General features: G+C 47.9%; 1 long non-coding RNA gene across 1 annotated transcript; it reads left to right on the forward strand.

Moving 5' to 3' along the window:
* Window positions 1-1,956: 1,956 nt before the first annotated feature.
* On the forward strand, window positions 1,957-20,568 carry LOC135058190 (uncharacterized). Its single transcript, XR_010244665.1, has 3 exons — window positions 1,957-2,037; window positions 19,454-19,663; window positions 20,500-20,568. It is a non-coding gene; the product is annotated as an uncharacterized LOC135058190 (long non-coding RNA).
* The last annotated feature ends 4,840 nt before the right edge of the window (window positions 20,569-25,408 follow it).

Raw genomic sequence — 25,408 nt, forward strand, 5'->3', positions numbered from 1 at the left:
AATGTTGTAGAAAAGTTCAGGACGTTCCTGAGTGGTGGGTGACTGGGAGGTGGCTAAAAGTGCACACACAAATGGTTGCTTTCATGGGCGTGTTACGGGAGTGTCTCAGGCGTGTTAGTAAAAGTGGCTGCATACACAGACGCACAGACACAGACATAACAGGCCCTAGTTAGAAGGAGAGACTGCCATATATCAACAGGGACGCCGTCAGCTCTGCCAGGCCCAGGTACTGGAGAGGGGCGCATCCAATGTAGAAAGGAGTGGCCAACCCCCCCTCCTTAGGAACTACAAAAACATCTTAGTTATTTTGCTGCGCACGGGATGGGGTGTTGTTGCACCGGCACTGGCAGTGGGGTCTGCTGGGCGCCGACAGCAGGCAGGTGGCTGCAATCAACCTCCCTCCCCCCTCCTGTACTTCACGCAGCCTAGGAGAGAGAGGAGTCACTCTCCTCTTCTGCATCTGCCTCTCTCGCCAGCGCAGCACACAGGAGCGTGTGTGCTTAGCTGGAGAGGGAGGCTGCTGCTGCAGCAGTCACTACCCTCTCTCCCTGCTCCAAGTGCCAGCACTGTCTACAGCGGGGAAGGAAGGGGGGGGGGGGGGAGAGCCAGGGTAAAGAGTACCCACCACCCCCTCTTGGCGCAGTTGCAAGTTACGATGGTGATGTGTAAGCACGCACTGAGGGTATAACAATGTGTATAGCTGCTCAAAATGGACGTCTCAGTCCTTGCACAGTCAGACGCAGACATCTACACCAGGGGAGACATGACTGCGCAAACATATGCAAAGACGTTTGTAGCAACATCCACCTCTGAGTCATGCCCTATGTCTCTTGTGTCCTGTATAGCATCTTAATGAAAATCACTCCAGTTACAGTGAATGCACAGAGATGTGTTTCATATGATATTAATCTCAGAAAGGACTGTGTAGAGTAACATTGGGCCTAATTCAGATTTGATCGCAGCATAAAAAAATTTCTCTAATGGGCACTGCAGGGGGGGGGATGTAACATGTGCAGATAGAGTTAGATTTGGGTGGGGCATGTTCAACCTGAAATCTAAATTGCAGTGTAAAAATAAAGCAGCCAGTATTTACCCTGCACAGAAACAATATAACCCACCCAAATCTACCTCTCTCTGCACATGTTACATCTGCCCCCCCCCCCTGCAGTGCACATAGTTTTGCCCATTAGAGAAAGATTTTGCTGCTGCAATCAGATCTGAATCAGGTCTGAATGAAGCCCAAAGTTTGGTCTAAAGTTCAGTACTTCTGATAGGCTAGCCGCTAGTACATATCCAAACATTTACATAAGGTCAACAATTGTGCTGATAACGCTGCCTGGGTGCTCTCTTCCTGCTGTGCCCCATTGCTAACAGTTACATTTCTATTTTATAGAGCTCAGGTTACTGAAAGACCATTAATGACAAACTTAGTTTATTATTACTGCAAACCAAAAACAGCAACCTGTATTGCCAGTGCGTAAAGCGGGTGATGGTTGAACTGCACTCAGGCACGGCACTACCCACTCAGCAAGGTCTGCAAAGCAGGTTGGCGCCGGGCAGGAGAGGCGCTCTCCCCGCTCTGCCACCTTGCTGAGCTATGCTATTGTGTGCACTGTTAGTACTGTCAGTTGCCGCAGACTACGCCTGTAATAGTGATATGACATGCAGCAGTGGCCCCGGCAGCATGAAGGTCCCGCCTCTCCTTCTCTGTCTCCTTATCGATATAGCATACGTTTTTAAATATAATAAGCATCCGCTGTTGCTGCCTGCCCAGATTAAACTAGCAGGTCCGAGTCCCGTCCCGGGCTCCGCCTCCCGTGTGTGCTTCATTAAACCAGGAGCTCCTCCCCGGTTAGTCATTGCAGGGGGAGGGTTAGGCTTTGCTCCTAGCGTGACATCATCACGTGATGCCGCAGCTACCCGTGGATTTAAAGAAGCACACATGGGAGGCGGAGCCCGGGAGGAGGCATCAGAGAGCCAACAGCTGCTTGTCCCAGAAGAAGCGAGGAGGCATTGATTCAACCAATATCATGTACTGTAAGTGACAGTAACGGACACTCGTTGCATAGCATATACTCTACATATGAAGTTTGATTGTCATCCCACACTTAGATTTAGCTGCATTCTTTTATTCTAATAAATATATAATTTTTAATGTTACACACGAACACACACACATTTATATACACATAATTTGAAATAAAATTCTACAGAAAGCATGTCAGGAGAAGTACTGTATGTCTTACACGCCCTCACTGTCCCTCTAACTCTCCTTCAGTGTCCCTGCTTTCACCTTCCCCCTAACTCCCCCCCAGCGTCCCTGCCTTCACCATCCCCCTAACTCCCCCCCACAGCGTCCCTGCCCTCATCCTCCCTCTAACTTCCCCCCAGCATTCCTGCATTCACCCTCCATCTAACTCTCCCCCCACAGCGTCCCTGCCTTCACCATCCCCCTAACTCCCCCCCACAGCGTCTCTGCCCTCATCCGCCCTCTAACTTCCCCCCAGCGTCCCTGCCTTCACCATCCCCCTAACTCCCCCCCAGCGTCCCTGCCTTCACCATCCCCCTAACTCCCCCCCACAGCGTCTCTGCCCTCATCCTCCCTCTAACTTCCCCCCAGCATTCCTGCATTCACCCTCCATCTAACTCTCCCCCACAGCGTCCCTGCCTTCACCATCCCCCTAACTCCCCCCCACAGCGTCTCTGCCCTCATCCTCCCTCTAACTTCCCCCCAACATTCCTGCATTCACCCTCCCTCTAACTCTCCCCCACAGCGTCCCTGCCTTCACCATCCCCCTAACTCCCCCCCACAGCGTCTCTGCCCTCATCCTCCCTCTAACTTCCCCCCAGCGTCCCTGCCTTCACCATCCCCCTAACTCCCCCCCAGCATCCCTGCCTTCACCATCCCCCTAACTCCCCCCCAGCGTCCCTGCCTTCACCATCCCCCTAACTCCCCCCCACAGCGTCTCTGCCCTCATCCTCCCTCTAACTTCCCCCCAGCGTCCCTGCCTTCACCATCCCCCTAACTCCCCCCCAGCATCCCTGCCTTCACCATCCCCCTAACTCCCCCCACAGCGTCCCTGCCCTCATCCTCCCTCTAACTTCCCCTCAGCATTCCTGCATTCACCCTCCATCTAACTCTCCCCCAGAGTTACATCCACATATATCCCTTTAAATACAAAACTACAAAATCAGGGGTGGACTCACGGGTGTAGTATGGGATGCTGGCGGCCGGGATCCCGACCGCCGGCATACAGGCAGCTGGGCGACCGCAAATGAGCCCCTTGCTGACTCGCTGGGGGCACGGTGGCGCGCTATGCGTGCCACACAATTTATTCTCCCTCCAGGGGGGGGGGGGGGTCGTTGACCCCCAAGAGGGAGAATAATTGTCGGTATGCCGAGTGTCGGGATTCTGGCGCCGGTATACTGAACGCCGGGATCCCAACAGCCGGCATACTGAAGACCACCCAAACTCACCAGTCTTCTTAATGTGTTTTATTCATGTCACATCAATAAAATAGCATATGTTCACATCGACGTTTCGGTCCTATCCCTGGACCTTTGAGGGCACCCCTGATTATTTTGAGCAATAGAGTAGGACCTGCAGTATAGTGGGGTTCCTTGCCGGTGGCTGCAGGCTTAAGTGTACTACATATTTTCTGTACTATATTATGCTATGTATCTATTAAGCGCCTTGAGTCCTATTGGAGAAAGAGCGCTATATAAATAAAATAATAATAATTATTATTATTAAATGCATTGATCAATACACGAACTTAAACTCCACTGTTTTGTTATTGTTAGAAAATACATATATAAGCCCCCTCCCTAAAAATCATGTCCTGCATATGTTCCTGGCCACCTCTCCCTCCCCTCGACATCACAGCTGCAGCCAATAGGGTAGGGGCCCCTGTGCATTGCCTTACCCAGGGGCCTATACTGCTACGAAGGTATTGAGTATAAGGGGCACCACTGTGGAAATTGTGTATAAGAGTTACTACTGTGTGGTGTAATGTATCTAAGGGATATTACTTTATGGTGCAACGTTGTGGTGTAATATGAATCATGGGGACTACGTGCAGTGTAATGTGAATAAGATTGTGCTACTGTGTGGAATAATTTGAATTGAAGGTAATAGTATGAGGCCATGTGTAAAACCCCACTGGTACTAGGTATGCAAAACCGCAGTCACTGTGTATGCTGCATCAAACTTGCTCTGCCCCGGCTGGTCATGGGTTCAGACACAGAATAATCAGGTGTATAATTGGGTGTAGTATGGTATGCCGGCGGTCGGGCTCCCGGCGACCAGCATACCGGCGCCGGGAGCCAGACCGCCGGCATACCGACAGCGTGGCGAGCGCAAAGGAGGCCCTTGCGGGCTCGCTGCGCTCGCCACGCTGCGGGCACGGTGTCGCGCTACGCGCGCCACACTATTTTATTCTCCCTCCAGGGGGGTCGTGGACCCCCACGAGGGAGAATAGCTGTCGGTATGCCGGGTGTCGGGATTCCAGCGCCGGTATACTGTGCGCCGGGATCCCGACATTCGGCATACTGAAGACCACCCGTTTAATTACAGTTGCATTGTGGGAGTGGACTACAGGTGTCGGTGCAGCGCATAAAGAATTGGGCGCCAGGCCATCTCATAAAACAGAATAACGGTTTATTTTAACATCAAAGCAGGGATATAGCAGGGATAACTTCTGAACACTCCTCAACACACATATCAGGGCACCTCCTCCAGCGCATCACTTAATTACAGTGGCATGAATATGGCGCACAGCAATACGTACCAGGCAGTGGCGGAACTAGCGAGCGGCGGGCCCAGGTGCGACAAAATGCTTTGCCCCCCCCCCCCCCCATCCCAACCAAGTTCACCCCCTCACCCCTGGTGAGGATCTGGTGAGGGGGACCTGCTCGGGGCCAGAGAAATGGATACCTAGCAACAGTGCCGTAACTAGACATTTTAGCACTGTGTGCAAGAAACGGCATCGGAGCCCCACCCCTGCATGCAAAACAGGGGCAGTGCGCGCCGTAGGCGCGTGCAAAAATACATAGTGGCTTGGCTTCGTGGTGAAGGGGTGTGGCCACAAAATAATATCAATTCATAAAACGGTGCACAGTAGTCTCCATTATTCAAATTACGCCGCACAGTAGCACCACTACACCAGGTAGAGACCCTTTTACACCTTACGGCAGACAGATTCCTCTTTTACACATTACGGCAGACAGCGTCCCCTTTTTACACATTACGGCAGTCATGCGTCCCCCTTTTTACACATAACGGCAGACAGCGTGCCCCTTTTACACATAGCGGCAGACAGCGTGCCCTTTTTACACATAACGGCAGACAGCGTACACTTTTTACACATAATGGCAGACAGCGTGCCCTTTTTACACATAACGGCAGACAGCGTCCCCTTTTTACACATTACGGCAGACATCGTGCCCTTGTTACACATTGTGGCAGACAGCGTCCCCTTTTTACACATCACGGCAGGCAGATTCCCCCTTTTTACACATCACGTCAGGCAGATTCCCCCTTTTTACACATTGCGGCAGGCAGATTCCCCCTTTTTACACATTATGTCAGGCAGATCCCCCCTTTTTACACATTACGGCAGGCAGATTCCCCCTTTTTACACATCACGGCAGACAGTCCCCCTTTTTGCACATGAAGAAAGAGAAAGAAAGAAAGAAAGAAAGAAAGAATTATACTTACCCTCTCCGCTGGCTCAGGCTCCTTGGTGCAGCTTCTGGCAGAGATGGATCACGATTCCCGGGCAGGAGAGAAGGAGGAGGAGGGAGCCGCAGCAGCGCTGTGTTATTGGTGGAGGCGCTGCTGCTGCTGTCCCTCTGCTTCACTATAGGCTGTTCTCCGCCGCTGTGAATGGCTGGGATGCGCTTCACAGCGGCGGAAGACAGCCTATAGTGAAGTAGAGGGACAGCAGCAGCGCCTCAACCAGTAACAAAGCGCTGCTGTGGCTCCCTCCTCCACCTCCCTCCTTCTCCTTACCCCCGTGACCGCTGCGCTGTGCTCCTCTCCTGTGTCCTGCGGGTGGCTGTGTGCTGCAGGCAGCAGTTGCCCGCAGCACACAGCGACATGTAATGAGTCAGTTTGACTCATTACATGCTTTGGGCGCCTGGACAGTGGCGGGCCCCAGTGCAACGCACTGGTTGCACTGGCAGTAGTTCCGCCTCTGGTACCATGGCATTCTGTGATCAGTAGTGCTACACATACCAGGTTACCATCTCTCTCTCTTCCATAGCGAGGACTCTTGTCCATGGGGGGCTTCTAATCATACCGCGTGGCTTCCGACCACTCACCCAGATACATCCTCTCCAGAGACTCCCACCTGTAACACACTCTTGCCCTGGCATCACCCTTTCACTGGATTCTGAGTACTGCTGCTCTCACACTGCGGTCTCTGTCAGGTGCCTTGCTGTGTCTGGCATCTTTCCCCACATGAACATGTAAGAAGCTCTCACTGAGACTACATTTTTCTGGCTAACCCCTTAACGCTTCTGCTAGCTAACACACGTGCTTCTGCTAACACTTCCTGCTTCTGGGCTGCAAAGACCATGCTGCTGCTGCATGACAGCCTTTTGTAACCTTTTATTCCCGGGGAAACATTCCATCTGGGATTTCCCGCGCTGAGCTGCAAATTGGCGAGTCATGCCTTTGCTATTTGCAGACTGATCTGTCTTGCTGTGAGCTGGGCTGTTAACCCATTCTGTGCTGCAAGCTGTAGGCTGCTGGCTCAGTTCTATGCAACTCCAGCAAACCTTTTACTTTTATTACACAGTCATGCTGGCACCTGTATTGCCACAGTTGCCTTGTGCTTGCAGTTCCAGGGTATTACACATGCCCCTTCTTTGTGAGACCACACCCCCTTTTTTGCAGTGTATGCTTGCCGTGTGTGCTGTCCGTTTATAAGTTAAGGGAGGGCGAAAAATTATAGTTTGCAGGGAGGCACCGAATACCCTAGCACCGGCCCTGACTGCACTATAGACACTTGGGGGTAAATTTACTAAGGTTGGAGTTTTTTAGAACTGGTGATGTTGCCCATAGAAACCAATCAGATTCTACTTAACATTTATCTAGCTGCTTCTAGAAGATAATAGATACAATCTGATTAGTTGCTATGGGCAACATCACCAGTTCTAAAAATCTCCCACCTTAGTAAATTTGGTTCCGGTATGAATGGTCGACCATGTTATGGTCGACAGTCATTAGGTCGACCACTATTGGTCGACATTGACATGGTCGACATGGACACATGGTTGACACATGAAAATGGTCGACACATGAAAATGTCGACATGAGTTTTTTTACCTTTTTTGTGTCGTTTTTTGCGTAAAGTGACTGGGAACCCCAATTAGTGCACCGCGTCCCCTCGCATGGCTCGCTTCGCTCGCCATGCTTCGGGCATGGTGCCTTCGCTCCGCTACCACTTCGCTAGGCACAGATTACCGTTCCAATCGTAGTCCACCTGGATCGTAAAGTATGGAAAAGTTCCCCCAAAAGAAAAAAAGTTAAAAAAACTCATGTCGACCTTTTCATGTATCGACCTTTCACGTGTCGACCATTTTCATGTGTCGACCATGCGTCCATGTCAATGTCAACCAATAGTGGTCGACCTAATGACTGTCGACCATAACATGGTCGACCATCTGAACGGATACCACCCTTGGTGGCACCATTTAAAAATAAGTGAAAAATTGCAGATACAATATCAATACATACAGTATTTAGAAAAAAAGACTTACATACTGTAGACAGATATTCAGATAAACAGTACAATTTAGATTGGAAGTACCTACTGATAAGCTCTGTGCACTGCTTACTGTAGATGTTGTTCTAGCTCTACCTCCTCAACCTAGGGCTAAGTGGTATCCGGACTCTAGGCTGACAACAAAAAGGTCGACACACCTTAGGTCGTCACCAATTGGTCGACACACTTTAGGTCGACATGGAAAAAGGTCGACAGGAGATTTTCACGTTTTTTTTTTCTTTTTTGGAACCTTTTCATACTTAATGATCCACGTGGACTACGATTGGAACAGTAATCTGTGCCGAGCGAAGCGAAGGCACCATGCCCGAAGCATGGCGAGCGAAGCGAGCCATGCGAGGGGACACGGTGCACTAATTGGGGTTCCCGGTCACTCTACGAAGAAAACAACACAAAAAAACATTAAAAACTCATGTCTACCTTTTTCCATGTCGACCTTGTCCCTGTCGACCCTTTGTCTATGTCGACCTTTTGTCCATGTCGGCCTAAGGTGTGTCGACCAATTGACGTTGACCTAAGGTGTGTCGACCTTTTTGTTGTCGACCCGGAGTCCCAGACCAGGGCTGAGTATACAGATTATAAGGAACATAGGAGGTTATTCAGTTTTGTTAACAAACCAAAAAAGTTAGCAATTGGGCATCACCATGTTGTAGTGCAGGTTGGACAGATGTAACATGTGCAGAGAGAGTTAGATTTAGGTGGTGTGTGTTCAAACAAAATCTAAATTGTAGTGTAGAAATTATGCAGCCAGTATTTACCATGCACATAAACAATATAACCCACCCAAATCTAACTCTCTCTTTACATGTTACATCTGCCCCACCTGCAGTGCAACTCAGTGGTGGATCCAGGGGGGGGGCACTCGGGCCCGTGCCCCCCCCCCCCCTGTCATTTGTGGCCTCCGGCCTCCGTCCCCCGCACCCCCGGCACCGCACAGGGAGATGACGGGCGCCCGCTGAGATTGTGTTACCAGCGGGCGCCCGTCTCTCCTCACCGAAAGCCAGAGGCAGGAGCTCAGTACTGAGCTCCTGCCTCCGGCGCTGTCACTGTGCGGCGTGCGCTATGGGAGAGACGTCAGTCATGACGTCTCTCTCATAGTGCTGAGGAGCGGACACCAAGAGGAGTACTGCAGCGGTCTGGAAGCGGGAACGGGGCTCGGTAAGTATGTTGTGTTTTCTCTTCCTCAGTGCAGCGGGGGCATCTACTGGCGGCAAACTATGGGTGGGACATTACTACTGGGGGGCATCAACAAGGGATATTACTACTGGGTGTGGGGGGCATTACTACTGGGGGCATTATTACTGGGGGAGCACCTACTGGGGGCATTACTACTGGGGTGCCTTAACAAGGGACATTACTACTGGGTGGGGGGGCATTACTACTGAGGGCATTATTACTGGGGGAACATCTACTGGGGGCATTACTACTGGGGGCATTACTACTGGGGGACATCAACAAGGGGCATTACTACTTGGGGGGCATTACTACTGGGGGCAAACTACTGGGGGACATTTTTACTGGGGGGCATCTACTGGGGGCAAACTACTGGGGGACATTATTACTGGTGGCATCTACTGGGTGTATCACAACTGGGGGCATTATTACTGGGGGGCATTACTACTGGGGGGTCATCTATTGGGGCAAACTCCTAGGGGGCATTACTACTGGGGAACATTATTACTGGGGGCATCTACTGGGGGCACACTACTGGGGGACATTATTACTGGTAGCCAACTACAAAGGGGCTAACTACTAGGGGCAAACTACAGGAGGGCATTACTACTGGCGGCGTAACTACAGGGGCATTACTACTGGCAGCGTAACTACAGGGGCATTACTACTTGGGGGCTAAACTACAGGGGTGGGCATAACTACTGGTGGCTAAACTACAAGCAGGCAACGGGGGGGAGGGTAAACTACTGGGGTCATAACTGCAGGGGCATTACCACTGGGGGCATAACTACTAGGGCGCTAAATGACTGGGGGCATTACTACAGGCAACATTACTACTGGGGGCAATACGGGCATTGCATAAGGGGCAACACTACTATGGGGTCTATATAAGGGGCACTACCAGTACAGTGGACATTGCATAATGAGCGCTACAACTGCTGGCATTATATAAGAAGCGCCACCTCACATGCACCGAAGCCGCACGCAAATGTACTTGCCCCTTCCATGGTGCCCCCCCTATCATTTTCTTCTGGATCCGCCCCTGCCCATACTGACTTTATTTTTAGAGTACAAAAATGTTGATGTATTGGTCATGCAGCACAGTATGGTTACATTTACAGTACGCATGTTTTTTTCTTTAATACAGATGAAAACTGCACCTAGTATACTCTAAGCATTTTTGTATGTGGCAATGATGTGAATAAGATGCTACATTTAGGAAAAAGTTTGAAATTACTAATATGGTGCAAAAAGGATAGATGTTTGAGGACAAATCTGTAGTTACCCAGTAACCTCAGCAAGAACTTTGCACAATTATAGTTTTGTCCTTGTATGTAAGAACTGATGGTATTAACACTTCAGTTTAATCATACCATACATTTCATCCAGTGAACGTGGGACACTTCAGTCATGCGACCGCGTTGATGAGGGGGCGTGGACTAAGCAAAAGGGGCATGTTTTGTGGCAGTGCCGCAATCGCTGGTCACGCCCCCCTTTTTTGTCACTAAGGGGGCATGTCCAGCGCTCTGTGAGCTGCTGGCATGCCCCCTCTCCTTCTGTCTCCAGTGAATAGACGCTGTGCACATGCACACAGCGTCTATTAAATGCTGCTCTGCTAAGCAGGGCAGCGAGTGACAGAGCCTCCCAACTGCTTCCCCCCTCCCAGCACCGCGGGAGGGACAGCGGGACAGTCCCAAAACAGGGACTGTCCCGCGAAATTCGGGACAGTTGGGAGGTATGGTTTAGTGCATGTGATACTGCAATACACATCTAAACATTTACATGTGGTACCAGGACAGCCATCGGGGAGGACTGGAGTCCTGCACGCTTACAGAGAGGCCCCCCACCCCACTCCTGGCTCCTACTGCTGATACATAGAGAGCTGCACCAGGCTCTGCATCAACAACATGCTGATGTGCAGGGAGGACTTATTAAAACAAGACCTCCCTGCGCATTATTACTGCAGATCTGCAATGCTCCACCTTTATGTATCGTCACAATGTGTGACATCACATAGGGGTGGGGCGGTGCGTTAGAATCTTTTTTTTTCGGGGGGGGGGGCGGGCGCGCTGTCTATTTTTTCAGTCCCGGGCCCCTCAATTTCTGATGGCAGCCCCATTAGTGTAATCACCTGTAATCAGGGCCGTAACTGGGTGTGTGCACTGTGGGAACACTATCTGGCAGCACCAGCCTCACGACCTCTCAATAGGAATAAATCTGGGCAGCCAGCAGCCCTTGATGCTGGAATCTACTGGCAGCAATGGTTGCTGGTGGCTGTAGTTTACTTCCAGTTTGATCACTCAGTCAGAGTGGGTCTGGCTGTGTGATGCAGCTACTGCGCTGTTACTATTGCCGGCCCGACAGTACAGCACTGCAGAAGAGGAGACAGTGAGACAGCCCTCACTGCGGTGAGCTGAGCACTCAGGCTGTCAGGGTGCGGAGCCAAGCTCCGGCAGCAGTATTCCTAGGAAGAGACAGAAGGTCCACTCCAGAGCAGGAGAGGTGACAGGGAGTGTGTAAAGGTGTATACACATGGTGAGATTTTGACTATCTTCGATTTTGACTTTGCAATTTCCCCTGAATTCCCCCAGGGCCCAGAAGCATCAATTTTTAACTATGTGCAATTTTGACTAAGTGCCAATTTTGACTATACTTTCTCTAGATAGTACAGTATAAAGGGGGTGATTCTGAGTTGATCGTAGCTGTGCTAAATTTAGCACAGCTACGATCATCTTCCCAGACATGCGGGGGGACGCCCAGCACAGGGTTAGTCTGCCCCGCATGTCAGTCCGCCCGCCCCCCCCCCCCGCACAAGTACAAAAGCATCGCACAGTAACTCCCGGTCAGCGCAGCTCCTGCGGCTGGCTGGTAGTTGATCGTCGCTGCCCCTGGTCGCAGTGGCTGTGTGTGACACCACGCAGCCACTGCGCCCCCCCCCCCCCCCAGCACGTTCTTGCCACGCCTGCGTTGGCCGGACTGCGCCCCCTCCCTCCCAGCGACCACCTCAGGCAGAGGCGATCGCTAGGAAGCGATGGCCTTCGGCCATCCGGCATGCGCCGGCACACTGCAGCGCCGACGCATGCGCAGTTCCAATCCGATCACTGCGCTGCGATAAACTGACCACCATAGTCAAGATTGACTTGCCTGCTCAGTCTATCTTTCCTAAGCTGCCTAACATAGGGGGTCATTCCGAGTTGTTCGCTCGCAAGCTGCTTTTAGCAGCATTGCACACGCTAAGCCGCCGCCTACTGGGAGTGAATCTTAGCTTATCAAAATTGCGAACGAAAGATTAGCAAAATTGCGAATAGACACTTCTTAGCAGTTTCTGAGTAGCTCCACACTTACTCGGCATCTGCGATCAGTTCAGTATTTGTCGTTCCTGGTTTGACGTCACAAACACACCCAGCGTTCGCCCAGACACTCCTCCGTTTCTCCAGCCACTCCCGCGTTTTTCCCAGAAACGGTAGCGTTTTTTCGCACACACCCATAAAACGGCCAGTTTCCGCCCAGAAACACCCACTTCCTGTCAATCACATTACGATCACCAGAACGAAGAAAAAACCTCGTAATGCCGTGAGTAAAATACCTAACTGCATAGCAAATTTACTTGGCGCAGTCGCACTGCGGACATTGCGCATGCGCATTAGCGACTAATCGCTCCGTTGCGAGAAAAAAATACAGAGCGAACAACTCGGAATGACCCCCATAGTGCGATTTGCACTAACTTTCCTTGCGATTTTGACTATATAGTTAAAATCGCAAGGATAAATCTCACCGTGTATACACACCTTTAGTCTGTCACTCTCTTCCTCATCTCCCTCTGTATAACACTCTCCTTCTTCTCTACCTCTGTATAATTCTCTCCCCCTGTATAACAGTCTCCCCTATCTTATCTCTCCCCCTGTATATCATTCTCCCCTATCTTATCTCTCCCCCTGTATAACTCTCCCCTATCCTATCTCTCCCTCTGTATAATACTGTGGCATACTGGAATGTTAGGAGACAAGAGATATTGGAAAGTTCCAAAAGCCATTTAATTCTTATCAGTGAGTGGGGGAGTTTTATGGCCCCAAACCAGTTCTAGCAGACCCTGCCACATGTAGGGGGTTAGGACAGGAAGTGCAGGGGGATTTTAGAAGAAGGAACAGAGCACAGGACAGTTCAGTGTGAGCTGAGGACTGAGGATGGAAGGCACAGGCTAAGTGTCCAGGAGAAACGCAGGCTGGGGACTGTGGAACAAGAATGGCACTCCACAGTCCCTGGCATGATGGAAAGAAGAGCAGCGTGTGGGTGTTGCTATGAAGAGAGGGAGAGCCAGCAGCTTCAGTGAGAGATGGAGAGTGCAGTGTGAGAGCCACAGTATGCAGAGTACAGTGGAAGGAACCAGGAACAAAGGACCTTCAGGGGTACCCAAGAAGCAGGACGGGAGGTGTGAGTCTGCGGGATAGGACGAGCTGGGTGAGTGGTAGGAACCACGTTTGGCGGAAGGCCCCCAGTAACGTGTACATGAGATCCCGTATAGATAGAGCCCCTAGCGAATGGGGGAGAGCACACTAAAATGAATTTCAGTTTGCGAAAGCCGCACTACTGATTCCCAGAGACTGCGCTGGTATGTACTGTACTGTAATGATGTCACATCACTGTAAATGCTGTTATTGCCCGTGAAGCAAATGAAAGGAGATGTAACTTGATGTAACCCATATGAATATTGCGCTGGAGAGGAGAACAAGGAGTTAAATGTTACTGTCGTGATAACCCTGTCTGAACTGTGAATAAACTGCTTGCTTATGTGATGACATGGCCTGGTGTGCAATGCTTTTTTTAAAAATAACTGATGGAGCGGCCGCTGCCCGGCTATCACAACTTGGCGTCCACGAACAGGATCGGTACCGAAGATTTATTTGACAAATTTGGGGAAAACTTTATTGGGAGGGGCCCATGAAAGCCACCTACCTCTTTTGACCCAGCGAACTGGGGGAGATAAGGGCCGGCACGGGCAGGTTCTAAGTGTTTGCCACAATACTCTCCCCTATCTTAACTCTCCCCCTGTATAACAGTCTCCCCTATCTTATCTCTCCCCGTTTAACACTCTCCCCTATCTTATCTCTCCCCCTGTATATCATTCACCCCTATCTTATCTCTCCCCCTGTATAACTATCCCCTATCTTATCTCTCCCTCTGTATAACACTCTCCCCTATCTTATCTCTCCCCCTGTATATCATTCACCCCTATCTTATCTCTCCCCCTGTATAACTATCCCCTATCTTATCTCTCCCCCTGTATAACTCTCCCCTATCTTATCTCTCCCCCTGTATAACACTCTCTCCTTCCTTATCTCTCCCTCTGTATAACACCCTCTCCTTTCCTCTCTACCTCTGTTTAACAACCTCTCCTTCCTCGTATCTCCCTCTGTATAACACTCTATCCTCCCTCTTCACCCTCTGTATAGCACTCCCTCCTTCCTGTTCCCACCCTCTGTATAGCACTCTCTCCTTCCTGTTCTCACCCTCTGTATAACACTCTCTCCTTCCTCTTCTCACTCTGTATAACAACCTCTCCTTCCTCTTCTCACCCTCTGTATAACAGCATCTCTTTCCTCCTCGCTCCCTCTATATAACACTCTCCTTCCTCCTCTCTCCCTCTATATAACTCTTCTTCCTCATATCTCACTCTGTATAACACTCTCTCCTGCCTCTTCTCCCTCTGTATAACACTCTCTCCTTCCTCTTCTCACCCTCTGTCATCCATGATCTGTGCATTATAGTCATAACCATTATTACATTTATAGGAAGTGGATGTAAATTTCATGAATATAAATATATACCAATTAATAAATATAATGAATAAATAAATAAATATAATAAAATGGTGGATATAATAAATTTTCGCATGGGATGGATTATAAAAACCACTTCAGTTAAAATTCAAGATTGAGTCCCCGTGGGGCTAAAGATCCCATATCATAAATCCACTTCATTTCTGTTTGAGCCAGGACCTCTTCTATATTACTTTTCTCCAATGAGTCTGAACCACTTTTATTCCCAAAACTCTTGTTAATGCCATACAGTTATTATGCATTTCTTTAAAATGGTTGGACACCAAGTGATTTTCATACCCCTTCTTGATGTTGCAACAATGCTCCGCCCACCGATCCTTCAGGGGACTTGATGTCCGACCAATATATTGCAGTCCACAGCTGCATTCCATAAGATTAACACAGTTTTTAGTATTACAGGTAATAAAATCATTAATACAATAAATGGTCCCTGTTACTGTAGATTTAAAATCTTCTGTTTTGCTTGATTGAAAAGTATAGTGCCCACACATTATACATAACCCACATCTATGGAATTCCACCGTTTATAGTTGTTCTTTTTATCGATACTTGGCTTTAGAAGATCTTTCCTTTCTACGTTTACTAGATCTTCAATATGTTTATCCATTACAAATCCATTGTATCCCTTCGCTACAAATTTGTGTTGCAAATTTTCTGATTGTTCTTTAAAAATATCCATATCCATACAATTACGTCTCATCCTCCTAATTTGGCCCTTTGGGACATTCTTTATCCAACTTGGATGGTGGTTACTTTTAGTAGAATTGTACGAATTACTGTCTGTGGTTTTAAAAAAGGATTTTGTTTTGAGAGAGCCTTCTTCTATATATAATATGAGGTCTAAAAAGTGAATTTCTGTTTGGCTGGTGGTGACTGTTAAAAATATATTAAAATCATTAACATTCAAAGCAGTACAAAAGGAATCTAAAAGCTGCTCATCTTCTTCCCATATAAAAATAATATCATCTATGAATCTATACCAAAGTTTAATATTTTCTAAAAATGGATTATTGGCTGCCCATATCTTCTCATCCTCCCACAAGCTCATAAAAAGGTTGGCATACGCTGGGGCAAACTGTGCCCATAGCCGTGCCTTTTTTCTGTTGATAAAACCTTCATCATGCCAGAAAAAAAAATATTATTTAAATTAAATGTGATACTTTCTAAAATGAAGCGTATCTTCTCCTCCTCCACCATACTGTTCCTAAGATGGTACTCTGCAGCTTGTATCCCTTTCTCGTGATCAATAATTGTATACAAGCTGCTCACATCTGCAGTTCCTAAAATAAAATTAGATTGCCATTTAAATCCATCTAATTTCTGGAGAATATCCATGGTGTCTTTTATACAAGATCTGGTTTTTAAAACTTAGGGCTGGAGATCATAATCAATAAAATGAGATAGATTAGATGTGACCGAATCTGTTCCTGCCACAATGGGCTTCCCAGGGGGATTCTCGAGATCTTTATGAATCTTGGGCAAAATATAGAACACTGGCAGGGTGAGGTTCTTTATATTAATATAGCTTTCCTCTTTTTCTGTTAAAATTCTTTCATTTTTATATTTAGTAGAGATGTGCACCGGAAATTTTTCAGGTTTTGTGTTTTGGTTTTGGATTCGGTTCCGCGGCCATGTTTTGGATTCGGACGCGTTTTGCCAAAACCTCCCTGGAAATTTTTTTGTCGGATTCGGGTGTGTTTTGGATTCGAGTGTTTTTTACAAAAAACCCTCAAAAACAGTCATAGAATTTGGGGGTCATATTGATCCCATAGTATTATTAACCTCAATAACCATAATTTACACTCATTTTCAGTCTATTCTGAACACCTCACACCTCACAATATTATTTTTAGTCCTAAAATTTGCACCGAGGTCGCTGGATGGCTAAGCTAAGCGACACAAGTGGCCGACACAAACACCTGGCCCATCTAGGAGTGGCACTGCAGTGTCAGACAGGATGGCACTTCAAAAAATAGTCCCCAAACAGCACATGATGCAGAGAAAAAAAGAGGCGCAATGAGGTAGCTGTGTGACTAAGCTAAGCGACCCAAGTGGCCGACACAAACACCTGGCCCATCTAGGAGTGGCACTGCAGTGTCAGGCAGGATGGCACTTAAAAAAAATAGTCCCCAAACAGCACATGATGCAAAGAAAAAAAGAGGCGCACCAAGGTCGCTGTGTGACTAAGCTAAGCGACCCAAGTGGCCGACACAAACACCTGGCCCATCTAGGAGTGGCACTGCAGTTTTCTAGCGAGAGGATGAGTGCTTCCATCCTCATGTGAAGCTGAACCACTAGCCATGAACATAGGCCAGGGCCTCAGCCGTTCCTTGCCACTCCGTGTCGTAAATGGCATATTGGCAAGTTTACGCTTCTCATCAGACGCTTTCAATTTTAATTTTTGGGTCATTTTACTGAACTTTTGTTTTTTGGATTTTACATGCTCTCTACTATGACATTGGACAGACGACGTTGATGGCATTTCATCCTCTCGGCCATGACTAGTGGCAGCAGCTTCAGCACGAGGTGAAGTGGATCTTGATCTTTTCCTATTTTAACCTCCACATTTTTGTTCTCCATTTTTTAATGTGTGGAATTATATGCCAGTATCAATAGCAATGGCCTACTACTATATATACTGCGCACAACTGAAATGCACCACAGGTATGGATGGATAGTATACTTGATGACACAGAGGTAGGTAGAGCAGTGGCCTTCCGTACCGTACGGCTATATATACTGGTGGTCACTGTAAGCAAACTGCAAAACTAAAATGCACCACAGGTATAGAATCTAGATGGATAGTATACTTGACAACACAGAGGTAGGTAGAGCAGTGGCCTTCCGTACCGTACTGCTATATATACTGGTGGTCACTGTCAGCAAACTGCAAAACTAAAAGGCATCACAGGTATAGAATCTAGATGGATAGTATACTTGACGACACAGAGGTAGTTAGAGCAGTGGCCTTCCATACTGTACTGCTATATATACTGGTGGTCACTGTCAGCAAACTGCAAAACTAAAATCCACCACAGGTATAGAATCTAGATGGATAGTATACTTGACGACACAGAGGTAGGTAGAGCAGTGGCCTTCCGTACCGTACTGCTATATATACTGGTGGTCACTGTCAGCAAACTGCAAAACTAAAATGCACCACAGGTATAGAATCTAGATGGATAGTATACTTGACGACACAGAGGTAGGTAGAGCAATGGCCTTCCGTACCGTACTGCTATATATACTGGTGGTCACTGTCAGCAAACTGCAAAACTAAAATGCACCACAGGTATAGAATCTAGATGGATAGTATACTTGACGACACAGAGGTAGGTAGAGCAGTGGCCTTCCGTACCGTACTGCTATATATACTGGTTGTCACTGTCAGCAAACTGCAAAACTAAAATGCACCACAGGTATAGAATCTAGATGGATAGTATACTTGACGACACAGAGGTAGGTAGAGCAGTGGCCTTCCGTACTGTACTGCTATATATACTAGTGGTCACTGTCAGCAAACTGCAAAACTAAAATGCACCACAGGTATAGAATCTAGATGGATAGTATACTTGACAACAGAAATGGTAGGTAGAGCAGTGGCCTTCCGTACCGTACTGCTATATATACTGGTGGTCACTGTCAGCAAACTGCAAAACTAAAATGCACCACAGGTATAGAATCTAGATGGATAGTATACTTGACGACACAGAGGTAGGTAGAGCAGTGGCCTTCCGTACCGTACTGCTATATATACTGGTGGTCACTGGTCAGCAAAACTCTGCACTGTACTCCTCCTATATAATATACTGGTGGTCCCCAGTACCCACAATAAAGCAATTGGAGCACAGATATATGCAGCACACTGAGCACAGATATGGAGCGTTTTTCAGGCAGACAACGTATACTGGTGGTCACTGGTCAGCAAAACTCTGCACTGTACTCCTCCTATATAATATACTGGTGGTCCCCAGTACCCACAATAAAGCAGTGTGAGCACAGATATATGCAGCACACTGAGCACAGATATGGAGCGTTTTTCAGGCAGACAACGTATACTGGTGGTCACTGGTCAGCAAAACTCTGCACTGTACTCCTCCTATATAATACAGCTGCTCCCCAGTCCCCACAATTAAGCAATAAGCACAAACGGAGAGGACGCCAGCCACGTCCTCTCCCTAACATTTCCAATGCACGAGTGAAAATGGCGGTGACGCGCTGCTCCTTATATAGAATCCGAATCTCGCGAGAATCCGACAGCGGGATGATGACGTTCGGGCTCGCTCGGATTAACCGAGCCATACGGGAGAATCCGAGTATACCTCGGACCCGTGTAAAATGGGTGAAGTTCGGGGGGGTTTGGTTTCCGAGGAACCGAACCCGCTCAGCACTAATATTTAGTAGTTAGAATTTTTAGATCTCTCTCTATTCTTTCATTCGGATTACTCCTTGGGGGGGTGGTGTATGTTTCTCTATCATCAAGCTGTTTTTTATTTCGATCTCATACTTCTCAAGATTCAATACCACCACCCCTCCCCACTTATCTGCCGGTTTAATCACTATATTTCTCTTGTCACTCAATGATTGTATGGCTTCTCTCTTTGTCTTTGAGATGTTTTGATTTTTATTCCATTTTGGTTGCATACTTTCTAGGTAACTGCCCTCCCAAGGCTGCTTGACTCCCGCTGATTGCTCGGCATCCACCCATGGTCAGCGCGTATGCCTGGCTCTGGCTCCCTCCATCTGACAGCGCATATGCTTGGCTCCGGCTCTCAAATGGTGACATCCCACTGCCCGGCTCCCTCCACCTGATAGTGCATATGCCTGGATCCCGCATGCTGACACCCCGCTGCCCGGCAACTGGTGAGAAGGGGTAATGACTGGGGAAGGGGGGAGAGTGCTGGGGTGGGCATAGTGTGTGGTGTAACTGGTGAGAAGAGGGAATGACTGGGGAGAGTGTCAGGGGGGGCATAGTGTGTGTATATCGTGCTGTGTGTCTGAGTATATATGTGGCTGTGTGTGTATATGTATATATGTGGCTACGTGTCTATGTATATGTGTGTGTGTATATGTGACTGTGTATTTCTATATAAGTGTGTGTATTTGTGGCAGTGTGTGTGTGTGTATATGTGGCTGTGTGTATTTGTATATGTGTGTGTGTGTGTATACCTGTAACAGAAATACAACCCATAAATGACCTAGTAAGGTAGAAGACAATAGGGCAAAGAGATTACAGGGGATTGGGTGGACACACAGATAGGAGTGGAGCTGGGGTAAGCAGAGTCTGTATATAGAGTTCAGGGGTGGGAGTCTTGAATGAAAGGATAAAGGAGGCTGGATAAAATATCCCTGACACTACACTATAGACACGGAACTACCGACTTGCCGACCTACCATTGCTGACACTCATGTCATTTAAAAGCTCTGCAATTTGACCCTTTTTTTATAACTTCTGTATATCTAATAAATTTATAACTTCTTATAAGAATTATTGATTGGAGCATTACTATATCATCCAAAGGTCTCCAGATGACCGCCACCCTCTGATGAGGACCAGGACTTAAGTATTCATACTGACATGCACAAATTATTGTTTTATCTGGTACGCATGTAATTTTATGTGAGACGTAAAAATTGACACTAACTTCCGAGTAACTACTACGCTATATAGCGATTCCCTGTCTCCTGACTCTATCTAGATTCCGACAGAGACGTGGACTAGAAGACCAAGGGGACCGATAGGCAGTGAGTCAAGCCGTAATCCGGTACGCAATATTATTCTTGCGTGTGACGAAAACTAATTTAAGGGATACTACACTATAGGCGCTCTGCTGTTTCTTCCTCTACTTTCAGATATATATATACCTATGTACAGTGGTCGAAGCGGAAATTTTGAAGTGGGGGTATGGAAAAGTGAAGGTTGCAATTATGCAGGTGCCTCCAGGGAAGGGGGCGTGGCCACTCAAAAGGATGCGTGTCCTTCAGTGTAGTTTACCACACCATATACCCCTTATACACATTATGCACCACAATTGTAGGACCCCTTATACTACCTAGTACTGATGCCCCTTTCACATTATACCACACAGTATGAGCCGAAATTCACATTATACGACACAGAATGAGCCGAAATTCACAATATAGCACAAAGAATGAGCCGAAATTCACATTATAGCACACAGAATGAGCCGAAATTCACATTATAGCACACAGAATGAGCCGAAATTCACATTATAGCACACAGTATGAGCCGAAATTCACATTATAGCACACAGAATGAGCAGGGACATAGGGACAGGGAGAGTGACAGAGGGAGGGACAGCAAGGGCATACAGTAGGGACTAGGGAGATAGAAAAGCAGCAGGGTAAGATTACCTACAGTATTTAGCAGCGGCGGTGCTGAGGATGCTGTGGTCTGTGGTGCAGTGGATGAGGAGGCTGTGGCCGGCATGGTGCGGAGGAGGCGGAGGTGCAGAGAAGGACTGATCGCGGCGGCAGGGCGGCGGCATGGGAAGCCCGGAAATGTTGGTGTATAAGATGAGTGTTTAATACACCTTTGTGAATTGCTTCAAAGACTCGGAGTGATGCCTTGTCTCTTTGCAAATGTTACTACCAATTTGGAGGGCACACACACACACACACACACACACACACACACACACACACACACACACACACACACACACACACACACACACATATATATCTACAGTATATATATATATATATATATATATATATATATATATATATATAATGTGGGAAATGGTGGCACTCACAGGACTTGTTCCAATAATAAATGACACAGCGTCAAGAATCAAAAGTCAACGTTTCGTTAATTTAATAACGTCATCAGGATACAAACAGAACAATAACAGTGACAGCATGAATGGAAACAGCGCATCAGTGCTCGCGCTGTTTCCATTCATGCTATCACTGTTATTGTGGTTTGGTTCCCTAGCAACCGCCAGACGGGGCTGGGCGCACAGGAAGTGCGCAGCGCCGGAGGGTATTGTCACAGGACCCGGCGCCGACGGCGATGGCAGGGACACACAAGGTGGGGTAAGTGGCTATAAATTGTGTCTTTTGTTCTGTTTGTATCCTGATGACGTTATTAAATTAACGAAACGTTGACTTTTGATTCTTGACCGCTGTGTCATTTATTATTGGAACAAGTCCTGTGAGTGCCACCATTTCCCACATTGTATCCGGTTGCCAAACCAGCTTGGGAGGCACCAAGGCATCATTTTACACTAGGAGAGAGTGCCGGCTATTCTTGTGTATATATATATATATATATATATATATATATATATATATATATATATATATATATATATATATATATATCTACATCTATATATCTATCTCTATATCTATATATGTACATATTGCCCGGCTCTCCTAATAAACAGTCAAATGCACCGGGGGCCCTCACAATATATTACATACAGTATCCGGAGCAGAGCCGGATTAAGGCTTTGGGGGGCCCGGTGCTTTTAAGACAGGGGGGCCCCAAAGTTTTCCCCACAAACTAATCATACATACATAATTTAATCAGTAGTTCATCATGTCCGTGGGAATGAAGGGGGATATAGGTCAGACACCGGGAGAGAACAGTAGTATATGCACCTGGGTTACACCAGGAGTACATGTGCCTGGGGGGTGGTATTCATGTGACCGGCGGTCGGGAGACCGACAGTCACATGACCTCCTTCACCATCCCGACCCCTCACTATTCCGATGGTCGGCATGCCGACCAACAGGGACTATTTCCACTCGTGGGTGTCCACGACACCCATAGAGTGGGAATAGAACCCGTGGTGACCGCAGGTCACCACCGAGCCCGCAGCGTGGCAAGCGCAGCGAGCCCGCAAGGAGCTTGCTGCACTCGCCCCTCCCCGCCCGGCGTCAGAATGCTGCCGGGATCCCGGCGTCGGTAAGCTGACCGGCGGTCTCCTGTCCGCCGGTCAGCCATACTACACCTGTGCCTGGGTTACACCAGGAGAGAACAGTAGTATATGGGCCTGGGTTACACCAGGAGAGAACAACATTAGAGAGAATTAATCTAAAACCCTAAACCTGTTATTACATAATTTGCTGCAGTATTCAGGGTAATATTAAGGGTCTGGTTATAGATTTGAGCTAGTCCAGTAAAAACAATTGCTACACATTACCTTATTACAGGTCCAGGAATATTTTGTTAATTATACTAGTCTGACATGTCGCAAAGGTGCATTAACCACTGGTGTTATATATTGGTAGACCTTCATCAATATAAGCCATACATGAGTATGCAGTGTTACAGTCAAGCCATTAGAAAGAAGCTGTGACGATTTTAGTAGGTAACATCTACAGTACTTCTACTAGTCTCTTTTATAGTACATTTTTTAAGGCTCCATTTATGCAGGCTAGAAAGTGGCTGCACTCAGATTACTTATGGAAATACTGTCATGTAGTAGAGATGCGCGACCTACCCTCCCGCGCGGCTCTGTGGTGCACACTGCCCAAACTCACCAGCTTCAGTGCATTCGTCCTTCAGTATGACTGCCTCCTCTGGATTCTCCGCAGCGTCATAAAGTCAAAGCGCACCCAGGCGCCGGCCGGAAATAAGGGAGAAGAATGCATGCAGCCTGGCTGAGCTCTGCCCCCTTACAGAAGAGGGCGTGTCTATAAACCATCGGAGATCTCTGGTGAATCCCCAGCAACCGTGCGGCCAGTTAATTACACTGAGAGCCAGTGCAGGCTTTCAAATTTGGCGGTCGCTGGCGGCACAACAGCAGTGCGGCGCTGTCAGTATGACGGCTGCTAGTGCCTGCTGTTGCGGCACTGCGGATTGGTGTTTAAGATTCGATCCGTGAGTGGTGGGGGGCCCTCTTAGATTAGGGGGCCCCGGGGTACTTACCCCCTGTGACCCCCCCTTAATCCGGCTCTGATCCGGAGGTGTGGCACTCCTGGCGGCTTGGAGAAAAAAGTCTGTATAGCAGCATGTGAAGACAATGTTTCAAAGACTTTTATTCCGTCATTTTCATACCTGATGAAAATGACGGAATAAAAGTCATTTTCCAAGCCGCCAGGAGTGCCGCACCTCCGGATACTGTATATATATACTGTGTATATATATATATATATATATATATATACACTGGAGGCAGGGCCGGTGCTAGGGTGTTTGGCGCCTCCCTGCAAACTATAAATTTGCGCCCTCTCTCCAATACTTAATAAAGGGAAAGCACACACTGAAGGCAAGTGAGGTCTCACAAGGAAGGGGTGTGCCCACACAATTGTACCCCAAATTCTAATTACACCACACAGTAGCACAAAAGTATCGTCAGTATGTAGAGCCCCTATTTCATATTACGTCACACAGTACTGCCCCATATTCACGTTATGCTACACAGTAGTGCCCCATATACACAATTCCCATGATAGCACATAATAATGCCCACGGTATCAGTGCCACGTATACAGTTACACATAATAATGCCCACGGTAGCAGTGCCGCTTATACAAACAATAATGCCCACGGTATCAGTGCCGCTTATACACATAATAATGCCCATGATATCAGTGCCGCTTATATACATAATAATGCCCATGATATCAGTGCCGCTTACACACACACTAATGCCCACGGTAGCAGTGCCGCTTATACACATAATAATGCCCATGATATCAGTGCCGCTTATACACATAATAATGCCCATGATATCAGTGCCGCTTACACACACAATAATGCCCACGGTAGCAGTGCCGCTTACACACATAATAATGCCCACGGTAGCAGTGCCGCTTACACACATAATAATGCCCACGGTAGCAGTGCCGCTTACACACATAATAATGCCCACGGTAGCAGTGCCGCTTACACACACAATAATGCCCACGGTAGCAGTGCCGTTTACACACACAATAATGCCCACGGTAGCAATGCCGCTTACACACACAATAATGCCCACGGTAGCAGTGCCGCTTACACACATAATAATGCCCACGGTATCAGTGCCGCTTACACACACAATAATGCCCACGGTAGCAGTGCCGCTTACACACACAATAATGCCCACGGTATCAGTGCCGCTTACACACACAATAATGCCCACAGTAGCAGTGCCGCTTACACACACAATAATGCCCATGGTAGCAGTGCCGCTTACACACATAATAATGCCCACGGTATCAGTGTCACGTATACAGTTACACATATACATGTGTGCTACTTATACACATGCCCACAGTTTCGGTGCCACTTATACATATAATAATTGCTCTCTTCCCCCCACCCCCTAGATAGATAGAGCTCTGGTAACCAAAAAAATATATAGAAAGCACACACTTACAGCAGCAGCATTCTTCAATACATTAGAAAACAGGTTTCAAAGAGTTAAACTCGGCCTGCTCTGACCACACTCAAGCCCCTGCATCAGCATGTTGTAGAGGGGGAGGGCTGGAGAGCAGGGAGAACGGAGAACAGCTTCATGTCATAAATCACAAGCAGGCTGCCGCTGCAGCCAGGACGTGGAATAGAAAGTGAAAGTGGCCAGCCTGTGCGGACGATGGAGTGAATCCCCCCCCCCCTTGCGTGTTCTGCTGGTAGGAGGAGGGAGG

Source organism: Pseudophryne corroboree, chromosome 3 (assembly GCF_028390025.1).
Source record: "Pseudophryne corroboree isolate aPseCor3 chromosome 3, aPseCor3.hap2, whole genome shotgun sequence".
NCBI lineage: Eukaryota > Metazoa > Chordata > Amphibia > Anura > Myobatrachidae > Pseudophryne > Pseudophryne corroboree.